The sequence below is a fragment of the Pristiophorus japonicus genome, chromosome 6, assembly GCF_044704955.1.
Source record: "Pristiophorus japonicus isolate sPriJap1 chromosome 6, sPriJap1.hap1, whole genome shotgun sequence".
Lineage (NCBI taxonomy): Eukaryota > Metazoa > Chordata > Chondrichthyes > Pristiophoridae > Pristiophorus > Pristiophorus japonicus.
Genome location: NC_091982.1, coordinates 4541458 through 4565674, shown reverse-complemented (window position 1 = coordinate 4565674; position 24217 = coordinate 4541458). Strand labels below are relative to the sequence as shown.

At 44.0% G+C, this 24217-nt stretch overlaps 1 protein-coding gene across 2 annotated transcripts in view; it reads left to right on the top strand.

Moving 5' to 3' along the window:
- mid2 (midline 2) overlaps window positions 1–24217 on the top strand; it is a 278557-nt gene that overhangs the window by 91866 nt on the left and 162474 nt on the right. The window contains exon 1 of one of the 2 annotated variants that reach the window (XM_070882567.1): window positions 8472–8502. The exons of the other annotated variant lie outside the window; for it this stretch is intronic. The gene's annotated coding sequence lies outside the window, so the exon portion shown is untranslated. Of the gene's footprint in view, window positions 1–8471; window positions 8503–24217 lie in introns of those variants that run through there. 2 annotated transcript variants of the gene reach the window in all.

Genomic DNA, 24217 nt, shown 5'->3' with positions numbered 1-24217 from the left:
TGGCCACTGCCTTTCACAACAGTGACAACACTTTAAGAGTACTTCATTGGTTGTAAAGCACTTTGGGACGTCCTGAGGTCATGAGAGGTTTTATATCAATGTAAATTATTTCTTTCTTTTAATTAAAATAATAAAAACATTTCTTAAGAGGATGAAGAGTCAAGTATCATTTTTGTAATTTTGGGAGTGGGTGTGATTGTGGGGGGGAGGGAAGAGGTGTTCAGTTCTGATGCTCCGGCTTTTATGTGTGAGCCAGGCTTGTTGGACAAGCTGGTCTTTACCTGCCCATCGAGTTTGTATGTTTGTATGTCAGATGTGAGATAACAATACATGTATGTGACTTACCACATTGAGTGTTTAAACAAGTGAAGAAAAGTTTGCTAAATAGTTTTTCATGAAAATAATGCTCCTTTTTTAAAAGGCTTCCTGTGGGCAAAACCAGCTTTTGAAGGCAATGTGTTTTTGAATGTTTTTATTTTCTTTAAAGCCTCTTATTTGTGTCAGCTGTGGCTCAGTGGGTAGCACTCTTGCCTCTGAGTCTGAGGGTTGTGGGTTCAAGTCCTACTTCAGGGACTTGAGCACAGGAATCTAGGCTGATGCTCCAGTGCAGTACTGAGGGAGCGCTACACTGTCGGAGGTGCCGTCTTTCGAATGAGATGTTAAACAGAAGACCCATCTGACCCCTCAGGTGGATGTAAAAGATCCCATGGCACTATTTAGAAGAGCTGGGGAGTTATCCCCGGTGTCCTGGCCAATATTTATCCCTCAATCAATGTAACAAATAGTTTATCTGGTCATTATCGCAATGCTATTTATGGGAACTTGCTGTATGCAAATTGGCTTCCATGTTTCCCACATTACAACAGTGACTACATTTCCAAAAATACTACTTTGAGAGTATGGGCCTTACATTAAACATCCGTAAGACAAAGGTTCTCTACCAACCTGCCCCCTCCACACAGTACTACCCCCCGATTATCAAGATCCCTGACGAGGCCTTGGACAATGTGGACCACTTTCCATACCTCGGGAGCCTACTGTCAACAAGGGCAGACATCAATGACTAAGTCCAACACCGCCTTCAGTGTACCAGTGCAACTTTTGGTCACCTGAGGAAGTGTGTTTGAAGACCAGGATCTCAAACCCAGCACCAAGCTCATGGTCTACAGAGCAGTAGTGATACCCACCCTCCTATATGCTTCGGAGCAATGGACTATGTACAGCAGGCATCTCAAAGCACTGCAGAAGTACCACCAATGCTGCATCCGCAAGATCCTGCAAATCCATTGGCAGGATAGGCGCACCACATTGGTGTCCTCGCTCAGGCCAGCATTGACGCGCTCGATCAGCTCCAATGGACGGGCCATAGCATCCGCATGCCCGATACTAGACTCCCAAAACAGTACTCCGCTCCGACGGGGCAAGCGAGTCCCAGGTGGGCAGAGGAAATGCTTCAAAGACATCCTCAAAGCCTCCTTGGAAAAAGTGCAACATTCCCACCAACATCTGGGAATCCTTGGCCCAAGACCACTCAATGTGGAGGCAAAGCATCTGGGAAGGCGCCGAACACTTCGAGTCTCTTCACCGGGAGCAAGCAGAAGCCAAGCGTCGACAGCAGAAGGAGCGCATGACAACCCAAGCTCCCCACCCGTCCCTTCAACCACCGTCTGCCCCACCTGTGATAGACATTGTAAGTCCCGCATTGGTCTCATCAGTCACATGAGAACTCATTAGTCCGAGGGACTGCCTCAAGACACCACTTCAAAAAGTACTTCTTTGGCTGTAAAGCGCTTTAAGACGTGCGGTGGTCATGAATGGCACTATATAAATTCAAGTCTTTTTTTATTTACTTCTACCAGCTATAGGCTGTTAATACTGGTGTGTCTAGGTGAGAGATAATCATCATGTCTGCTTCTGTATGTAGCTTTGGGTGCACAGGATTCAGTTATTACCAGCTGCTCTTCCCTCAAGTGGATGTTAGGGTAGAGACAAACATCTGGGACATCACTTTTGAAGTAATTGTTGCCCCTCTCCCAAATGTTCTCAAGATGCTGGGTTGTGGTTTCAGGATACCAACAGCTCCCAGTGTCTCCCCCAAGAAGCCATTTTCACATGTGATCTTGCACTGTGAATTTAAGCAGGTCATCTGTCACGTGAGGGTGGCTGAGCCCAGTCTTGTCCTCATCTGACATCCCAGCATGCACTTTATACTACTAGGCAGTGTTTAGGAGTGGAAACCATAGGTGATTTTCCCGTTCCTAGCCCAGGGACGTTGAGGCCAATTATAGCTCCCGAGATCACAGAATATACACGCAATAGATATTGTGTGGGGGTGCACAAGCAGAATTTATTTTGATATTTCAGTTTAGTTTTTGACTCACTGCTGCAGAAGAAGACAGAAAGCAGTGTGAGGTGTGGAAATGTGTTGCAGAGTGAGGTCATGAATCCTCTTGCCAGTTAATGCTGGGAGATGTCTGCACAGAACGGGCATCAGAGGAAGACCCTCTTTTCCCCCACTAAAGTCACAAAGGTACTAATCTGTTAGATTTTTGGAGATTGTTCTGACAAAGTGGAGATTGGGTTTTGACCAGTTTGATCCTCTCTCCAACCACCATCTGCCATTACAAATTGAATGCACCGCTGTCATAGATTATAGATTCACTTCAAGACTCCAGGAATGTCAATCAGGAGTTACTTGTCAATTGAGTGCCATGCCAATCCAGGCACGGTTGTGGAAGAGCATGGCAGGGGAACTCTCAGTCCAGGCTGCTGAGTATGTGAAAATCCCTTGCTGCAGGCAGGAGAGCGCCGCTCATTGCAGTAGTGCAAACACAGCCTGGTGGAGCCAAGGTGAAACAATGTCGTGCTTTGTGTAAACAGAGCCCTTACCTGACTGGCAAACACCATGAACTACAGATCCAACTAATCAGCATTCATTAAAGCCATGCTACACCACCTCTTAATGAATGACTTGTCAATTTCAGGTTCGTTTCAATAATTCAAAATCAGCCAACCGCTGAGAGATCTTGGACTGAAAGAGAAACTAGACCCACGTGTTTTTAAAACAAATTCTAAACAAAACCACTTCTAAGTGGAATTGATTTTGGTTGAAATCTGAAATGTATGGCAGACAATTCAGTTTAAATCTCATAACCTCTTCTGGCACTGTCTTTCATTTGAAATTGTCTCGCTTGTCTGTTGTGAGCTGTAATTTAAATCCAGTTCAAGTCCATGCCTATCCCAAACAAAAATTCTCATTTTAGAACTTGCACAAACCTACACTTAACAATAGGCACTGGCTGTGTCGGAGGTCTGCTATCTGGATACCCTCAAGCAAGGGATCCTTTGAACTCTCCCCTTTCTTTACGAAAGCTAATTAGCCCTCCCTCCTCCTCCTGAGGGCCTGTCTTCAAAGTTCTCCATCTGAGCCCAAATGCATGGTGCTTGGGAGGCTGGTCAAGTGAGATTGCCTTCTCATTTGTGGGACCAGGTGTGTGAAATGAGCCCCTTGTATTTTTTTGCAAGAACATTTTGTGAGATGAGAAGATGCTGAAAAACCTAGAACTGATAAATTTAAAACATTACACAGGAATAAATAACAGTTTGTGTGCTACACTGCACCACAGAGTGGTTGTGGTAAGATGGGACTTGTTACCGCCAATATGTCTGCGTTTGCCACCTGTTCTGTTTTTGAGTAGGCTGTTTGGAAAGAAGCTAAATGCAGACTGGACACACATGTCTATTTATTTTCTAAAGAGTATCAGTCCACTTATGATTTATCACGCTAAGGTTTTTAATTCATTTTCATCTGCAACAAAGACATCTCCAGCAATGCCCTGGCCAGTTATTCACAAGGCAAATGATGGTAATCTGAAATAGTCCAGATTGCTGAGATTCTAATTTATTAAAACTGGGAGGTGCTAAATGACGATCAGGTGCTTCCTGGCAGGAATGGACTGAGTCATGGGAACAGTCTCGACATTCCAGAAGCAGGTCTCTGGTGCTTCAGAAGCATGGGAACGGGTCTCTTGTCCTCTTGATCTCAAAATGTGTATAGTTAGGGGGGACTCTTTCACTCTAAGAATATCTTAAACAGACAGTCTCAGTCAACAAATAAAGGTGCTACACATTTAGAATAATTTTGGTGCATTGCTTTATCCATCCATCCCTCCGCCATCGCCTACCACACCCTGTCTGCTGACAGGCAATCTGTTTGGAAACCTCAGGATTGTACAAACCGAATGGTAGAGGCACATGATGGCAGACACGCTGGCTCTAATTCTTCATTCCTCCCACATGGGAAGCCCCTCACTTCCATTTGTTAATTCAGCTGACGTCAGGAACTCATCACAGATGGAGGAGGGAGCGGAATCATCACACCATGACATTGCATTTTAGCACCCTGGCCAGGCTAATGAGTTTGCAATAATGGCAGTTTGCAACTAAGCCAAGGAAAGAAAACCTTGTGATGAAATTTGACAGACACTTAACTTTCAATGGAGGCAGCCTGGCCCCAAAACTCAGACCCAGAAGTGTATGAAATATGTTCTTGAACCAACTGGTGCACAGCATCCAACTGGAATGTTTAGGCTGCTGGTCTTTTCCAGAAATGTGTTCCAAAATCTTTAGCGTCTGGATAAAGTGAAGCAATGTAAAGTCATGGAGGGTAGAAGAGAGAGAATGCACATTTAATTGGTAGCACTCTCATCTGAGTCAGAATGTTGAGTCCAATTCCCATTCCCGAGTCTTGAGCACAAAAATCTCGGCTGCCACTCCAATTCAGTGGTGAGGGAGCACTGCACTGTCGGAGGTGCCGTCTTTTGGATGAGACGTTAAACAGAGGCCCCGTCTGCTCTCGGATGAACATAAAAGATCCCATGGCACTATTTCGAAGAGGAGCAGGAGAGTTATCCCCGGTGTCCTGGCCAATAGTTATCCCTCAAATCAACATAATGAGCAGATAATCTGGTTTTATCACATTGCTGTTTGTGGGAGCTTGCTGTGTGGCAAATTGGCTGCTGTGTTGCCTACATTACTACAAGACTACACTTCCAAAGTACTTAATTGGCTGTAAAATGCTTTTGACATCCTGCGATCATGAAAGGCGCTATATAAATGCAAGACTTTTTTAATATCAGCTCTGTAATGAGGGTGTGATGTGTAACTGAACGTGTATTAAATCTGAGTGCCTTATAATTGACTTAAACAGAGTTTTAAACTAAGACTTTTAATAAGGATGACATTACAAAATGTTATAACTGAGCTTCACGTGTGAGACAATATATAAATGGATATCTTGTGCATAACAATAATATATTGTGGGATTCAGATGACAATTGTTCTATATGCTATCCTGTGTAACATAGACTAGCTGGTATTCTATCCTGTGTATAACATAGTCTACCTGTATATTATCCTGTGTGAAATGCGTTCTACTCTATTCACTATGCTGTGCATAATTACTCTTGCCTGCACACTACCCTACATGAAACATGTCGATCTTTGTGCTATCAGCTACAGTTCAAGCACTATTCTATTTAAAACATGCTCTGACCAGTGTACTATCCTTTGTGTAAATCAGCCTATCCCGTTCACAATCCTGTACATACTGTACTCTGCTCATATGCTACCCTGTGGCTACTTAAATTCCATTAGAAGAATTCTGAATAAAAATTGTTTCCAGCAACATCGTGCTGGGTATTGAAAGACAGCCGGCTAATGAGTTGCGTCACATGGTTGGAACTGAAATATCAGATTTAATTTACAACATCATTATTAAAATAATGTAGCTCAAAATTAGTGTTCAGGCTCATGCACTAAAAAGCCATCTGGGTGGGGTACTGTACCAATCTATCTTTTCAAATCCCTCCATGGCCTCTTCCCCTCCCCATCTCTCTAATCTCCTCCAGCCCCACAACCCCCCTGAGATATCTGCGCTCCTCTAATTCTGCCCTCTTGCACATCCCTGATCATTCAACCATTGGTGGCCGGGCTTTCTGTTGCACAAGCCCTAAGCTCTGGAATGACCTGCCTAAATCTCTCTGCCTCTCTACCTCTATTTCCTCCAAGACATTCCTTAAAACCTACCTCTTTGATCTAGCTTTTGGTCACCTGCCCTAATTGCTCCTTATGTGGCTGTCAATTTTTTTTCTCAAAATACTTCTGAAGCACCTTGGGATGTTTTACTGCATTAAAATACTTTGGCCATGATACTGTTACATTATTTATCACCCTTTCAGGACAATATTAGTAATCAGAATAAATCAGAAGGGGGAGAAAAAAAACAAAAGCTATGTGGCTCAAACAGACAACTGCTACCATCTTGGTTCAATTCACAATACAAAACTGTGGCAGATGTAGTAAGTGTCAATTTGGCTCAGCCTTTGAATCAGAAGGTTGTGGTGGTAAGCCAGGACCAAACCATTTATTACAGATTGACACTGGTGTAGTACTGAGGCAGTGCTGCATTGTTAAAAGTAGTATTTTTTTGAATGAGACATTAAACTGAGGATCTGTCTGCTCAGGTTATTATAAACAATCCCATAGCAGTATTTGAAGAACAGCAGGGAGTTATGTGTCCTATCCAGCAACACCACAAAAAAACAGTAACTGCTTACCTATCGCAGTGCTGTTTATCAGACCTTGCTGTGTGCAAATTAGTAGCTACATTTTCCTAAATAACCACAATGACAACACCGCGTCGTAATTTATTGACTGTTTAAAAACTGTAAAGCAGCTCGATTCTTAATGAACTTGTCTCTCTCCTGTGATGCAGTTGTCAATTGCAGTGACATTCTTCTAACACTTTTTTTTTTGTCTTGTTATCTGCAACTTGTGCTTTACTACGTGTTTATTTTTGAATTCGCCTCCAATTTTCTCCCCTGAAGACACTGGGGCTGAAATCGCTCCTTTAAGAGCGGTCACCACCTCGAGGTGGCCAGGGGTGGGTAAGGGCTCTCCGCCTAGTCGGTACAGAGTCCAGCAACATTTAATAAATTGCCCTATCTGATTTTCCTGGTGGTGATGGTCACTGCGCCGGCCGTGTTGCCGCCCCGTCGGGCACGTGCCGACCCCCCTCCACCGACGGGCAGCGACTCCCTTTCCGCCCCCCCCCGTGGGAAATTGCCCCGCAGGAGCAGAGCGGGAAGCTGGGTGCGCCTGGGTGGTGCGTCCGCCCTTAAAGGGGAGAGCATGCTGCCTGCGCCTTTATTTTATTTGTCAGCCGACTCGGAGGTCGGCCTGACAATGGTGGACACGGGTTTGGCCGGGCCGCCAACAGGCAACCTGGCACCCCCTCGAGTGCCAGGCCGCTGGCCTGGCCAAAACTCTCCCTGGTGGGCCTAACTAAACTCCATGCAGAGCTCACAATGGCCCTCCCCTTTAACTGAAAGGGAGGGACATTGTGATGCGTCAGCGTGACGTGACACGTCTGTGTCGCGCTGATCGACCCGCTTTCCACCCTGCAGCTGACCCGACATCCGCCCCGACTGGAAAAAAAAGCTGAAAATCGCACGATTCTCCGCCCCATGGATTGGGGTAGAGAAAAATCTTTAAAGAATGGTGGGTGCGCCTACTATTAGTAGGGGGCAATCTAGGGTATAGTTGTGTGGGCACGTCTGGTAAACTCGCTCACTGTCTAGACTCATACTGGAGTATCAACAGACTCTTCTATTTTGGAGGGAACAGTCGAGTTTGATTCTGTCCACTTACTGTCCACGCACACATGCTCTGCAGCAGATGTCAATGGAACGCGATCAGGAGGAGGAAACCTGGTTGATTTTCCCTCCTTCATCCAGGATGCCTAGGCACATTGTAGTGGTCCTATCAATACTCCTGGAGGGTAGGTAACTCAGGACTGACCAAGAATTGAGCCTGGGATCCTCTGGTCCATTCCACGCTACGCAGTTGCCATCAAGGCCATCGGAACACTCTTTACCTTTCCCGCCCCTTCCACATTCATCCTCTGCAATATGGAAATCGGAACAAAAAGCCACAGCACTGCAAGAGTTAAATTGTCAGGAGTTGTTGCTGCTGGCCTTAAGCAACCAGCTGTTTTTAAAATCATGGGAATGAAAAAGGGGTGGGGTGGGACTTTTTCAGTATCCCCAGCCTAGTAGGCAGAGGTCAATTATATTAACTGAGGTAGTGGTCACAGTCACTAACAAGTGGTTTATTGTGGCTTTTTCCACTCAATTTACACGGGAGAGGATAAAGGAAATAGCCCCTTCTCAGCAGGCTTCAATGCGCCAGCAAATCTTGCAGCTAGCTTTCTCTTTGTGTCAGCGAGGTAAAGTGGGAGGAGTTGCTTTCCTGCAATTGTGTGGTTTCAGAAGTTGGATATTGCGATTCCAGCTCTGTGCTGTCAGGACTCGGAGCAGCTGCTTAGCTCTTCCCACCTAGTTTTCACGTTATTCTGCTTTGTCAGTGTTTGTGTTTTTTTAATTCTTGCTCTTCTACTTCTCCATGATGACAGGACAGTCAGATGCATACCAGAGTCAGCTGGTAAGTAACCCCTCCCACCAGGGTCTTCTTGGGTACCGGGTTTCATTCCTATTTATGTATCAGCCTCTGTATTGTGTGGGGTGGGGGAGAAGAGAGTGAGGGGGAGAGACAGAGAGAAGGACGAGACAAGACCTGCGACTGAACAGACAGCCCAAGCTCAGTTTAGAAAGTACCTTTCCCCTGCAGCCAGGAACTGTCATTCTCGCAGACCGAACTGGGTCTCTAGACAAATTTGCATGCCGCCTTTTCTGTTCATTCGAAAATATGGCAAGTGTTTTAGGTTTATATTGTATGCAATTGTGGTTTGACAGATTATTTAAATAAAAGATTTCCTGGCAGTGTGCAGGTACAATACTGTGAACCGAAAAGAGAGGGAGACACCAGCATGGGTAAATAAACTGTACATCTTTAACTTGATCCTAATTTTGCTATAGAAACTTGTAGTAATGTATGATACTTTTGTTAATAGTCTCATGAGGTCTGTGTGCTGATTAGAATGCATCATGTGGCTCCTTAAGTTAGGCATGTTTTTTCCATTCTTATCTATTTCTCAATAGTTACTTAAGCTGCACACAATGGAGCTCAGTGGAAACATATGACTGCAGTCAGTTAATAATAGAATTTATTCTGCTTGGCTAATTGAGTAGCTGCTGTGTTAGATATCTATGGCTCTATTGACCAGATTTAGATTCTCCAAAGTATGTTTGCAGCCTGCTCCATGCCCTGTTGGTGCAACTGCATTTTGAAACGGGCCACAGTGGAAATTAGTCTGGGGGCAGTGGGTTAATGTGGAGGGTTGAATTACAAAGGTTCACTACAAGAAAGTATGTGCTTTGAAAAAAATTCAAATTTTAAAAACGGTTAAAAGAAAATCATTGTGTGTGCATTTGAATCTTTTGAACAGAAAATCAGATGTGCCTCAGATCTTTTGCAGCATTGAGGCTGAGCACAGATGAGGGATGACGGCTGCTTCTGGTTGGATATCCGTGAAATGACTCGCTGCAGAATGTGTGCGTTGTTCAAAATGTGTTTGTGGTTTACTGTGCAAAAGCGCAATATCTCTCCTGCAAACATCTGGAGATGTGTAGTATAAAATATATCACCTCTTGCCTGCCCCTAAAAAGCCCTTCTGCTGATCATAGTTATTTACCTCACCCTCCTTCCCAAAGTTGTGTGGACTGCTTGGGCTTGTATTGGCCATGATGCACAAGGTAACTGGATATTGTTTACAGTTTGTATGGAATATTACAGGAATGCTGAACTAAATTTGGCCTCCTTCACCATTTCGAGGCTAAAACCAGTTGTAAATTCCCATTGGAGACGATGGGCGTTCCTGACATTTCTGGGCAAGAAAAGCATTAAATGGGTAATCTGTTTATATGGATTAAACTCAGAACACCCGCTGGCCAGCAATGTCTTACAAGGCACTGAGGTAATCTTGTCATAACAAGAGTGAAGCTCGACTAGTTTCTGAAGTTAGATGCTATATTGAAATTTGAAATGACTCTCTTGATAACTTGTCAGTGTCAGTTGTGGTTCAGTGGTTAGCACACTCGCCTCTGAGTCCGAAGGTTGTGGGTTCTAGTCCCACTCCAGGGACTTGAGTACCTGTACATTAAATCTAGGCTGACACTCTAGTGCAGTGTTAAGGCTGTGCTGTTCAAGGTGCCGTCTTTTGAATGAGTTGTTAAACCAAAGCCTTGTCTGCTCTCTCGGGTGGGTGTAACTTCTCCCATGGCTCTATTTTGAAGAAGAGCAGGGGAGTTATTTATCCCTCAATCAACATAACATTAAAAACTGATAATCTGGTCATTATCATATTGCTGTTCGTGGGAGCTTGCTGTGTGCCAATTGGCTGCTGTGCTTCCCACATTACAACAGTGACTACACTCCAAAAGTACTTCATTGGCTGTAAAGTGCTTTGTGACATCTGGTGGTCATGAAAGGCGCTATATAAATGCAAGTCTGTCTTTTATTTCTGATGTATTAATTTCAATTTTTTTCTCTTCTGACGATACCAAATCTGCTAGATACCTTTCCAATGGGCACAGTCCTCCATAACCTTGTCCAAGTGACTATTGTTTATGTGCGAGTCTAAAGAATGAGTGGTAACAGGCTCTTCTACCATTCTCACTGACAGCCACTGCGAGTGTCACTGGATAGTGATCCGGAGCAAGATCCTTGTTCACTTCTTTTCTTCCTCCTTTCCCAGAAATATTAACGCCAAAAGTTTTAATACCCGCCCCCTCCCACTGCCAATGCTGAAGTCAGTTAACTCTATGCAAGCCAGAATGAAATCAAAGGCTGGGTACTATGTTGAAGTCCAGGGTGTGCAGATAGCAGGGGCAGATGTTGGGGAGCTAGGTTTATGCTCCATAACAATCACATTGGCACCATCCATCTTGCAATCACAGAAACCATATTGAGGCACCACATGTATCCTAACAACATGAGATTCTGCAGCCAAGGTATATCTTTAGGGAATATAAATGATGGGTGACAGTGGCTCAGTTCTTAAAGGCTGAGTGGTAAGTCACACAGGCCAGCAGCTTCCAGGTTCAATTCCTGATCTATGTTTTTGTTTGTTTGTTCTAGCTGAGATCATTATATTACAATTGATTTTGGGATTGTAGGAAGGAAAGAAAAAGAGCCAGGTTTCCTATTCAATGTTAGGTAATGGAACTGCTCAAGTCTGTGGAAACTATATGCCAGTAACTGCGACCATGTTTAGTGGGGTCAAAATTGTAATACATTCAAGGAACTCGGATAATATCTCAAGTATTGAGATTATAATGTCAAGCTATCTTAATTCATCTGCACTCCAGATTCCTTGTTTTGTGGAATTGTTTAAGTCTGCAATCATTTTTTAATAATTAATATCTTCTTCCCCCATAGCATTGTTCGCAGTCTGACGAGGAGGTGGGGCAGAGTTACCTGCCCGGTGAAGTTTGGGATGTGTAGATATTAATACTATTAAAAGCTTTTCGTAGTCTGTGCTTGGTTGGAGTGTTAGAGCACCTGTTTCAGAGAAAATTAGATTAGGCAGATTAGTTTGGTAGAATGTGATTGCAGTGAAGATTGAAATGGAGGAGAAAAATTGTGTTTAAGGTGATTGTTGCATAACAAACATCGAGCCAAATGGAGAAGAAAAACACAGCAATGTAAACAGGAAAAATAAAATTGACACACGCTCAATTGTCACAACATAGATAACCGGTACAAGAAGTGTTCTAAATAGAGTTTTTAGTTCTTGTAGTTTCCATACTCGTAGGCAGTCCCTCGAAGGAGGATGACTTGCTTCCACAAGAGTTCACACAGGTTTCAGTGAAGGACCCGATGACCCAGTCCTAAACTCCAAGTGAGGGGGGTGGAAGATGCCTGTGTGTGGATTTTTTTAACGTGTGGTGACCGTTGCACATCAGCCATCACTCGGGCTTGACAAAGCTAGGCCTTTATCCAGTGGCAAGGGTTGAATCAGAATAATGATGATGATGATTACAGGTATAAGATCAGAGCATCCATTCCTGTCACCAATTTATTTTAGCACCACTATTATGGATGAAATTGGCCCCATCAAGAGAGAGCGATGTTTCAGCTTCACAACACACAGGTTAAGAGACTATCAGGAAGAGTGTGTTACTGTAATACAACATGCTAGGGGTGAAGACACTCTGCTTTGAGGTTAATGCACATGCTAAGTGGATTAACTGTTAGTAAATTGGTGTGCTAACATTAATGGAATATTAGTACATTATAGCCCATTTTTTCAATCTGACTTCCAGACTCCAATGAGATGAACACACAGGCCCTATGATAATTTTCTTTGGCCTATTAAGGGTATGTAAAGTTGGGAATAAAGGTAAATGTGCAAATTTGCTTTGGACTGTGGGTTGCTGTCTATCATGTAGTGAAGACATTGGGTGTTGAGCCTTGCTGGTAAGAGGGTACAGATTGTTGCTCCTGGGATTGTGGCATATCTGTAACAGGAAGGAAATAGTGGATGATAAGTCACTACACATAGTGAGTATGTATGTTAGTGCTTTGCAGTTCTGCAGCTTACACAGCATCCATTTGGTGTACACCTTCCCATCTAAAGACATGCATAATAGTATTTTAGAAGGGGATTGAGTGGTTTCCTTCTGACTTAGTGTCAGCTGTGGCCAGTACACTCGCCTCTGAGTCAGAAGGTTGTGGGTTCAAGTCCCACTCCAGGGACTTGAGCATATAAATCTAAGCTGATACTCTAGGGCAGTGCTGAGGGAGTGCTGTACTGACACAGTTGCCATCTTTCGGTTGAGTTGTTAAACCAAAGCCCCGTTTACACTCGGGTGGAAATAAAAGATCCTATGGAACTATTTTGAAGAAGAACAGGAGAGTTATCCCTGGTGTCCTGGCCAATATTTATCCCTCAATCAACATATCAAAAACAGATTATCTGGTCATTATCACATTGCTGTTTGTTGGAGCTTGCTGTGCACAAATTGGCTGCCACTTTTCCAAAAGTGCTTTGAGATGTCTGGTGGCCACGAAAGATGCTATATAAATGCAAGTCCTCCACAATGCTGTCTCTTGGAGGTGGCTCTTTCTGTGAGGAAAATATGCATGAAATATCTTTTGCTGTATACTTTTATGGTTTATGCATATTTTACCTGAATGTAAAGTAATTAACTGACAATGTTTGGGAGCAGATGCAGTACATAGGAACAATCACCTGTAAGTGTGAATAGATATAATCAGTCTCCAACCCATCTCTGCTGCCTAATGCGTTCTTCTTTTTTTTTTTAGCTCCTGCTGTGCTAGTTCTCAACCATGTTTTATATTTCTCTTTTTTTGTGCTGCATTTGCTGGGTCAGTTTGGGTTAAGTACACTAAGGTCACGCAAACTTGTCTGAGACCTGTAACCTACTGCTTATGTCATCAGTGCTTACCTGCATCAATGTTGGCCTCCATCTTTGGCAGGCTATGTTTGTTCACACACACTCCCACCATGGTAGTTTTCTTCATTTGTGACACCTTCCTTCTTCCAGACTCCATATTGACCTCTCATGGCCTTCCATATCTATGTTTTTGGGCTTGCCTCTTATGTAGACAGCACTGTGCTGTGCCCTCACACTGTCTACTATGATCTGCTGGACTTGAAGGGCAAATAGTGATTTTATACGTTCAGGCACTCCACCTCCATGTCTCAGAATCCATATACTCTACAGCAGAAATTGGCCCACAGTACACTAATTATACCAGTTCAACAAGTTAACTGGCTGCTTAGCTCATTAACAGCATTCTTGGAGGTGCTGTCCAATTGACCACTCAGTCTGGCATTAGCTTTAGTGCACCCCATGCTTCCAGAAATCACACTGAAGAAAGTTGTGCATTTCTGGCAGTGTTTTTAAAAAAAAAAAAATGAGCAGAAATGTGAGCGCACAGCCTGGGTGTTAAGTGTGAGTTAAGAGTAGGTTCACTTCTAATGTGTGTTACTGGGCATGACATTCCTGCATATATTATAAACAATGGCTATAAGTAGGAGACTCATTAATTTAGATTGTTACAGAAATGCTATTTTTTTCTTTATAATCTCTAAATCTTATCCTGTTGCCATTCTTTGTTGAATTTGTACAGTACTATGGTTTAAGAATCTGTGGCTGGGCCCATGTGATCCTTTATTCTCATCACTGAATACTAAATGTTCTCATTGTCCAGTTAAATGCTGTTTTCTTTTGAGTGGGTTACTAGCTATATAGGGAAAAACCATCCAGTAACTGCAGTAGAAAAAAGTACTTGTGGTGTTAATGGGAATTCTTGTATTTCACAGGGGAAAGTATCTGAATATCAAACAAAGGCCCCATCCATAGTTTCCATTTTTCCTCTTTCTGCATGCTACCCTTTGACATGGGGGTCAGCTTTCACATTTAAGCTTACGACACTCGGCTCTCTTTCTGCCGTTATCCTTGATTTTAAGACTATCATTGTGCTGCCTGACTGCTTGTCTGGCATCATGTCATGGATGAGCAAGAACCTTCAACCTGACATCCTGTTCCGTTCCCACCAAAACGTCCACAGTCTGGCCCTTGATTCCAACTCTCCCTCTCCCTCTCTGGTTCACTCCAGCTGAACCTGACAGTTCACAATCTTGATGCCCTGTTTGACACTATGCTGAGTTTCAAATTTCAAATCCTAGCCACCACTAAGATCACCTATTTCCACTTTCACAACATTGCTACTTTTGCCCTTCTGTCACTCTCACCACCACTAAAACTCTTATCCACACCTTTTATTAGTTCAATGCTATCCTTGCTAACCTCAAACTTGTTTATGATCCACCTTTCATAAAGTGCTGTTCTAGCCATTACTGAATCCTACTACCTGTATCACCCCATCCTCAGCAACTTCCATCCGGTCCCTATCCACCAACACACAGAATTCAAGATTCCTGATCCTTGTCCACAAATCTGTCCATGGCCCTTCCCTTCTGCCCTTCTATAATCTTCTCCAACCCTACAAGCTATCACATGCACTTTCTTGTTTGACCCTAACCCTCTCCCATCACTCCACCTTTGCGTGTGGAGCCTTCAGCCATTTTTACCCCACTGAAACCCTCTCCCTAAACCCTTCACCTTGTTCATTCTCTCTCTTCCTCGAAATGCCTCATCAAAACTTCGCCTAATATTTTTCTTTCCTATCACTGCTTGGTTGCCTTTGTAAACCACTGATATTTTATTAAGTTATTGGCACTAAATAATGCAAGTTTTTTTCTAAAATAAGGAAAACTAGTCTACTGCAAAATCAAAGGAAAAGAGAAACAAAGAGTAACGGCGTTGGGGATTGACAAGACAGAATAGAGAGAGAGCATGAAAGGAGCGCAGAAGAGAGATCCTCGAAGAGACAGAACGAGAGTCAGTGAGGACACAGAATAGAGAGAAAATGGGATATGAAATATAAAGAGAACACCAAGGAGAGGAAAAAATACAGAAAAGGGATATACTATATGGGGAAGCTAACAAAGGGAAGAGTTACAGACCTACAGAGAATGGTACAGAAAATGTGAGACATGAAATACAGAAGGAAAAGGGTCGTGGAATAAAGAAACAGAAAAGCTGAGCATGCCAGAGTACAGAAAGAAAGAACGAGTAACGGACACGAAAACAAAGACAAAACTAAGTCCCATTGACAAACCATTGAAATTTAAAACCGACATTACAGGCAGGATCTGTACAACTTTGAAATTTATTTGGGAATCAGCAGACTAACAATTTTGAACACACTGGGCTCATTCCTGAAGAGGCACTTGTGGGTTAATGAAATATGCCAGTCCCCATGTTTCCTTGCACAATTTAGTAAAACATCAGCAAAATGTCATTGATTTTGTTGCTGTTGTACACCAGAAAGCAAAAGGAACAAAAGAATGAAATTGTGTAACATACTTAATGCCAGAGAATGATAGGGCAGCAATAAAAGCAGCAATATTAACAATGGGCAAATCCTAAGTGAGAGGTTTTCAGTCATGACTCACATACATGAGATGTTGACTTGCACCAAAACATAAACATGGCTAAAAGTGACAGTCTTTTCATCACATGGGCTGTAGAGATGCTCCAGTGCCATTAATATATTCTCTCCTCTTTCCACATTGCCTCTTTTTTACTTTCTTCACAGCCTCCTGGCTGCAGGTCAGAATAAGTGCAGCATGGGTTAGATGCAGGTTAACATCCCCTCTATTCTGTCTCGCAATCAGAAGAGCAAGTGCTACTGTGACAATTCCATTTCCTACCCCAATAATCCTTATGGCCTTTGAGTGAGACTGACAACATAGTGCTAATTGGTGGGACGTGCCCAAGGAATTGAATTGAGAGAATTCTAAAATCATTTCTCTCAGGATCCTGACGGCTAACCGATTTGCATCTATTTAGTTGTGACTGGACAAGAGTTTAAGTCCCATAAGTGTAAGGACAATGGGCTAACAGATTGCATCATCCAGTCTCTCCTGATATCTTCTAATAAACATCTGCAAATACTCTTCCGTTTTGCTAACATCTGTCCACTTACATTTATATACCTGTTAAATCGGGGATTAACTTGATGTTACATGTTTTTTTCATTTTGAAGTTGATGCTCAGTCAAGGAGACAAGAGGATGGATGGAGTTTTCTTATCTAATTTATGTGCACACAGTGCACATGTTCCTGTGTCCACCCATGCATCCCAAACAGGATACTTGCTTGGCATATCAAGTAGTTTCAGTCAGCATTGTTTCCAGATTATGGTCAGGCTTTTCCTGTGCAATATGCCATATTTACCCTGTAAGTCTATGATGTTTCCTGGATGACATTTTGGTATGTACTGAAGTAAATTTTTAAGTGTCCAAATGTGCTCGACTCGCACACCCAGCCCCAGTCCCAGCCCCATCCACTGAGTTAGCTAATAAATGATCTGGCTAGTGTGAAACTGAGCTACACTGACCCTAAAGGTCCCAGATTCAATCCCTGGTCTATGCAGAGTCAGCAGAACTCAACCAGGGCATCAGTAGGGGTACTCTCATTGGCCTCTGGAAATCTATTCAGGGTCCTGGCTGTCTAGTGACATTAGCTGGAAAGTCTGCATGTGTGGACAGAAGGGAACAAACGGGCTGGATTTTCGGTGCTTCTGTTTTCGGGGCAATAATGGCGGCAGGACGGGAAAGTTAGTGGCCGGGAATAGTTTGTGCTTTAGTATGTAAGTTTGGGCAGCTGGGCCCTGCGTCAGGGGGCGCAGTGCTAAGGGAGACGTTGTACACCCCTCTCGGTGCGAGGATGGGAAACTCGCAAGCTAAAGAGCCAGCCTGAGAGCACACCGAGGGAGGCCTGGGAGGGGGAGGAACCTAAAAGAAACCCCACAAAACCATTTCTAAAATATTGCCCACACCACCACAACACAAATCGCACAAAAATTTTAAACAAAAAACACACTCACACTTGTAGTACTTTATCTTCCTCTCCATGGCTGGAGCACTCTGATTCCCCAGGCGGTCATTGCTGGCTCACTTCTGGGAGGACGTGTCGGGCAGGAGCTCAAACTCGTGCCGGTTTTGCAACCAGGGGCATTGAACACCCGCGCAGCTCTTCCCGGCGGTCCTGCTCAGCACCACCGCAAAACCCGACCGGACTATCGCAGCGGGGCGCAAGAGACACCACCCCCCCTTCCCCCTCTTTCCCCCCCCCGCCACCATTCACACCGCTCTGGGGCGAAACCCGGAGCGCAAAGCACCAGAAAATCCAGCGCCAGGATTGGCTTTTAGGCTGATGCACACTATGGTCAAATAGCTTGCTGCAATTGCTCACTGGTGAAGAATGGCCACTGGAGCAAATTACAGAAGGGCAGCTGATTCTTGTAACATTGTATCCCAACCAGAGCCATCTCCTTCAGATGAGGGGAAGTAAGTATTCCAATCTTTCCACCAACTTTCTACTGTGTTTATGGTGAAGTAATTTAGGCCATGATGATGTCACATGACACTTCTGGGCTCTTCCTTCCTCAGAACATTTCTGATCTTTTTATTTGGTCTGTAACTTAATTTTCATGGCACACACAACTCACAGCATTTTTTTTAAACTGTAGAAATAAAGGCAACTATTTTGAATAGAATGAGATTTCCAAACCTCATTAGTTTTAGTATTTTTGCTTTCTGCAGCCAATTTGGCCAAATTATGGCGCGGGGGGGAGGGAGGGGTGCGCAATGGAAGTCTCTGTAGATAGAACATTGATTAGTGTTTACATAGTTCATTTTCACAGACTAAGCATCAGTGACTGCATTCTAACACACAGTAACACAAACATAAAGCTGCAGAGCCAAGAGAAGGATCCTGGTGAGATTTGACCCTGATTAATGAATGCAAGGCCTGAGTCGTCGTCTGGTTATGCGGCATAGTGTGAACAGCAACATGTTACTCAACAAAAATTGAGGCTCCCTATAAAAATTATCATTCTGAACTATTCCTGGTTGGACATACCAATGTGAAGGAAACCAGCATTGCATGGAATATACAGCACAGAAACAGGCCAACCAGTCCATGCTGGTAGTTATGCTGCACTCAAGCCTCCTCCCATCCATCTTCATCGAACTCTCAGCATAACCCTCTCTTCCCATCTCCCTCATCCTTGTATAGTCTCCCCTCAAATGCATCTATACTATTCACCTCTGCCATTCCCTGTAGCAACAAGTTCAACATTCTCACCATTCTCTGGGTAAAGAAGTTTCTTCTGAATTCCCTATTTCTTTGTCAGTTGCTCTCCAGTAAACTTTGAAATGGTTTAGAGGCTGGTTTTGTGGATTGCTGCCATGTGATGGATTCCAAGTGAATTCAAAATGCACCCTTGGGGGGGGAAAAAAATGTGCTCATTAAGGTGAGGGATCTGTGCTTGGGAATGAAATTATTTACCACATTTATCACTCAGTGTAAGAATTAAGTACTTCCCAAGTTGCATATTGCACAGAGCTGATGCAAAGTAAAACTCCCCAAACACTATCCCATCAGTTCTTGGGTAAGGTTTAGCCTGCGTTAAATGCAAGCTGCCTCTGGTGTACACCAACAATGTACCTTAAGCCCACATGCACATTGTGACATTTCCATTTCATAAGAATATAATAGGAGCAGGAGTAGGCCATTTGGCCCCTCGAGCCTGCTCCGCCATTCAAAAAGATCATGGCTGATCTGATCATGGACTTATCTCCACTTCCCTGCCCGCTCCCCATAATCCTTTACTCTATCGCTCAAAAATCTGTCTGTCTCCACCTTAAATATATTCAATGACGCAGCCTCCACAGCTCTCTGGGGCAGAGAATTCCACAGATTTACAACCCTCAGAAGAAATTTCTCCATCTCAGTTTTAAATGGGCGGCCCCTTATTCTAAGATCATGCCCTCTAGTTCTAGTCTCCCCCATCAGTGGAAATCTCCTCTCTGCATCCACCTTGTCAAGCCCCCTCATAATCTTATATGTTTCGATAAGATCACTTCTCATTCTTCTGAATTCCAATGAGTAAAGGCCCAACCTACTCAACCTTTCCTCATAAGTCAACCTCCTCATCCCCCAGAATCAACCTAGTGAACCTTCTCTGAACTGCTTCCAAAGCAAGTAAATCCTTTTTGTATATATGGAAACCAAAACTGCACGCAGTATTCCAGGTGTGGCCTCACCAATACCCTGTATAGCTGTAGTAAGATTTCCCTGCTTTTATACTCCATCCCCTTTGCCATAAAGGCCAAGATACCATTGGCCTTCCTAATCACTTGCTGTATCTGCATACTAAACATAGAAACATAGAAAATACATGCAGGAGTAGGCCATTCAGCCCTTCGAGCCTGCACTGCCATTCAACGAGTTCATGGCTGAACATGCAACTTCAGTACCCCATTCCTGCTTTCTTGTCATACCCCTTGATCCCCCTACTACTAAGGACTTCATCTAACTCCTTTTTGAATATATTTAGTGAATTGGCCTCAACAACTTTCTGTGGTAGAGAATTCCACAGGTTCACCACTCTGGGTGAAGAAGTTTCTCCTCATCTCGGTCCTAAATGGCTTCCCCCTTATCCTTAGACTGTGTCCCCTGGTTCTGGACTTCCCCAACATTGGGATCATTCTTCCTGCATCTAACCTGTCTAAACCCGTCAGAATTTTAAACTTTTCTTTGAGATCCCCTCATTCTTCTGAACTTGTGAATACAAGCCCAGGTGATCCAACCTTTCTTGATATGTCAGTCCTGCCATTCCGGGAATGTCCTTCCTCAAGTTAGGAGACCAAAACTGTACACAATACTCCATGTGTGGCTTCACCAAGGCCCTGCACAACTGTAGTAACACCTCCCTGCCCCTGTACTCAAATCCCCTCCTATGAAGGCCAACATGCCATTTGCTTTCTTGAAATAAAGTGGACAAAGGAGTACCAGTTGATGTGGTATATTTGGACTTTCAGAAGGCTTTCGACAAGGTCCCACACAGGAGATTAATGTGCAAAGTTAAAGCACATGGGATTGGGGGTAGTGTGCTGACGTGGATTGAGAACTGGTTGTCAGACAGGAAGCAAAGAGTAGGAGTAAATGGGTACTTTTCGGAATGGCAGGCAGTGACTAGTGGGGTACCGCAGGGTTCTGTGCTGGGGCCCCAGCTGTTTACATTGTACATTAATGATTTAGACGAGGGGATTAAATGTAGTATCTCCAAATTTGCGGATGACACTAAGTTGGGTGGCAGTGTGAGCTGCGAGGAGGATGCTATGAGGCTGCAGAGCGACTTGGATAGGTTAGGTGAGTGGGCAAATGCGTGGCAGATGAAGTATAATGTGGATAAATGTGAGGTTATCCACTTTGGTGGTAAAAACAGAGAGACAGACTATTATCTGAATGGTGACAGATTAGGAAAAGGGGAGGTGCAACGAGACCTGGGTGTCATGGTACATCAGTCATTGAAGGTTGGCATGCAGGTACAGCAGGCGGTTAAGAAAGCAAATGGCATGTTGGCCTTCATAGCGAGGGGATTTGAGTACAGGGGCAGGGAGGTGTTGCTACAGTTGTACAGGGCCTTGGTGAGGCCACACCTGGAGTATTGTGTACAGTTTTGGTCTCCTAACTTGAGGAAGGACATTCTTGCTATTGAGGGAGTGCAGCGAAGGTTCACCAGACTGATTCCCGGGATGGCGGGACTGACATATCAAGAAAGACTGGATCAACTGGGCTTGTATTCACTGGAGTTCAGAAGAGTGAGAGGGGACCTCATAGAAACGTTTAAAATTCTGACGGGTTTGGACAGGTTGGATGCAGGAAGAATGTTCCCAATGTTGGGGAAGTCCAGAACCAGGGGTCACAGTCTAAGGATAAGGGGTAAGCCATTTAGGACCGAGATAAGGAGAAACTTCTTCACCCAGAGAGTGGTGAACCTGTGGAATTCTCTACCACAGAAAGTAGTTGAGGCCAATTCACTAAATATATTCAAAAGGGAGTTAGATGAAGTCCTTACTACTCGGGGGATCAAGGGGTATGGCGTGAAAGCAGGAAGTGGGTACTGAAGTTTCATGTTCAGCCATGAACTCATTGAATGGCGGTGCAGGCTAGAAGGGCTGAATGGCCTGCTCCTGCACCTATTTTCTATGTTTCTATGTTTCTATGTTTAACCGCCTGCTGTCCTTTTGCGCTTCATGCACAGGTACCCCCAGGTCCCGCTGTACTGTGGCACTTTGCAATCTTTTGCCATTTAAATAATAACTTGCTCTTTGATTTTTTTTTTTGCCAAAGTGCATGATCTCACACTTTCCAACATTATACTCCACCTGCCAAATTTTTGCCCACTCACTTAGCCTGTCTGTCCTTTCGCAGATTTTTTGTCCTCCTCACATTGCTTTTCCTCCCATCTTTGTATCATTAGCAAATTTGGTTACATTACACTCAGTCCCTTCTTCTAAGTTGTTAATATAGATTGTAAATAGTTAGCGTCCCAGCACTGATCCCTGCGGCATCCCACTAGTTACTGGTTGCCAACCAGAGAATGAACCATTTATCCCGACTCTGTTTTCTGTTAGCTGGGATAAAGGATTGGCTAACTAATATATTATCCCCAACCCCGTGAACTTTTATCTTGTGCAGTAACCTCTTATGTGGCACCTTATCGAATGCCTTCTGGAAATCCAAATACACCATATCCCCTTATCCACTCTACTTGTTACATCCTCAAAGAACTCTGGCAAATTTGTCAAACATGATTTCCCGTTCATAAAACCATGCTCACTCTGCTTAATTGAATTATGCTTTTCTCACAATAGCCATCCTTAGAATTTCTCTGAAAAGGACTGTCAATTAGTGAAGTTATTTTGCTTATGCCCAGTATGAATTGTGTAAGATTGCCCAAAATCATTGCACCGCAACAAGAAAAGGGAAACTACTTTCACAACATTCAAATCTAGATTTGAACCAGGCTCAGTAAAAGATCTAGCACGTTATCCTATCATGCCCCACACACACCACACCCCCAATTTGTTTTAAGCAGAGCGTCTATTCTATTCACTTTTATATTTAGAGTTGGGGTATTGAAGTCACGATAATAGCATCTGTGTGCCATTTACCCTCCCCTCAAATCAGCAGGCAAGTGTACGCACAAGCGTGAGAATTCCTGATCTCCCATCTGAAGTCCAGTCTGATTGCTGCTGAGGCCTAGACAGCACTGAGGAACATTTCACACATGAGCAGTCTAATCTCCAAGTACATATCATACCCAAGGGGGGAAATAAACATCATGCTCATGGTTGACTGCTAGAAAATTTCTGTTAATTTTTATCAATCTTCAAATCCGTTTTGAGGCATGAGTAGAATTTCAGCTTGTTAAGTATCTGTTCTTTGAGAAAACTTGAATTCTGATGAAAAGGTCATCGACCCGAAACGTTAACTCTGCTTTCACTCCACAGATGCTGCCTGACTACCTGAGATTTCCAGCATTTTCTGTTTTTATTCCAGATTCCAGCATCCACAGTATTTTGCTTTTGTATTAGTGTTTTATTCACTGCCACTTCTCTTCTCAGAATTCCCACCTTGAAGTTCTGCTCTTCCCTAAGATGGGATTTGTCTCTTGCCTTCATCATTTTTGCTTTCTGTTTCCCTCCTTGTGTTTGATCAAGTATCTGCCAAGACTCGTTTTCACAGCAACATCTTTCCTCAGTAACTTTCTCCACCTCGGACTTAATCCATGTGGATTCCAACTGAAATTCCACCCCTCATGTTTTGGATCCACCCAGGATTACAGATATCTCCGAGATATTCAAAGTTCCTCAAACCACTGCTCTCACCGCATCCTGGGATCCACACCCAACGCTATGCGCCGTCACATGCATGCTCTCGACTTCTCTCTTCAGCAGCACCGACTCACTCTATCTCTAAGCTGTCCTGGTCCACAGTTCCATTTCATCGCCTCATCCAGTGCTTTAACTAAAAAAACAATTTCCATCCATTCAGGTGTCAAGGATCGTAAACTTCAACAACTCTGGGACATCAACGTTCCTCCGGAACCACCTTCCCCACATTTCCCTCTGATCCCATCCCTCCTTCCAATCTCACCCCAGGCTCTGTTTTCACTATTCCCTTTGACCTTCCCCTCTCTGACCCTGAACAATCAGTCCTCAGCAAAGGCCTGAACTTCATTCCCTTACGCCCCCACCTCAATGAATTTCAAGCTCTGCACAATGCTGAGCTCTCATTCTGCCGCCTTCGCCTCTTCGGCCAGGAGTCTTTCCCCTGCCCACCTGACCCTTTCTCCTGTTTTGAGAATTCTTGCTCTATCTGGACCCCTCCCTCTGGCCTCTTGCTCTCTCTCGACTTCTTCATTGCAAACTGCCTTCCAGACATCGGCCGTCTCAATTTCTTTGCTCCACTCACTCACTCCAACCTACCTCCCTCTGAACTTGCAGCACTCCACTCACTCAGATCCAACCCCAACCTTGTCATTAAACCTGCTGAAGAGGGTGGCGCTGTTGTTTGGCGAACTGACCTCTACTTTGTAGAGGCTGATTGCCAACTCTGACACCTCCAACTTCCTCCCCGTGGACCATAATCCCACGACTGAACATCAAGCCATAATTTCCCGGACTGTTACTGACCTCGTCTCCTCTGGAGATCTTCCCTCTACAGCCACCAACCTCACAGTAAAACAGATACACCGCCTTGGGTGCTGTTGGGGGGGATGACTCACCAGGGGAGGGCAGCAGC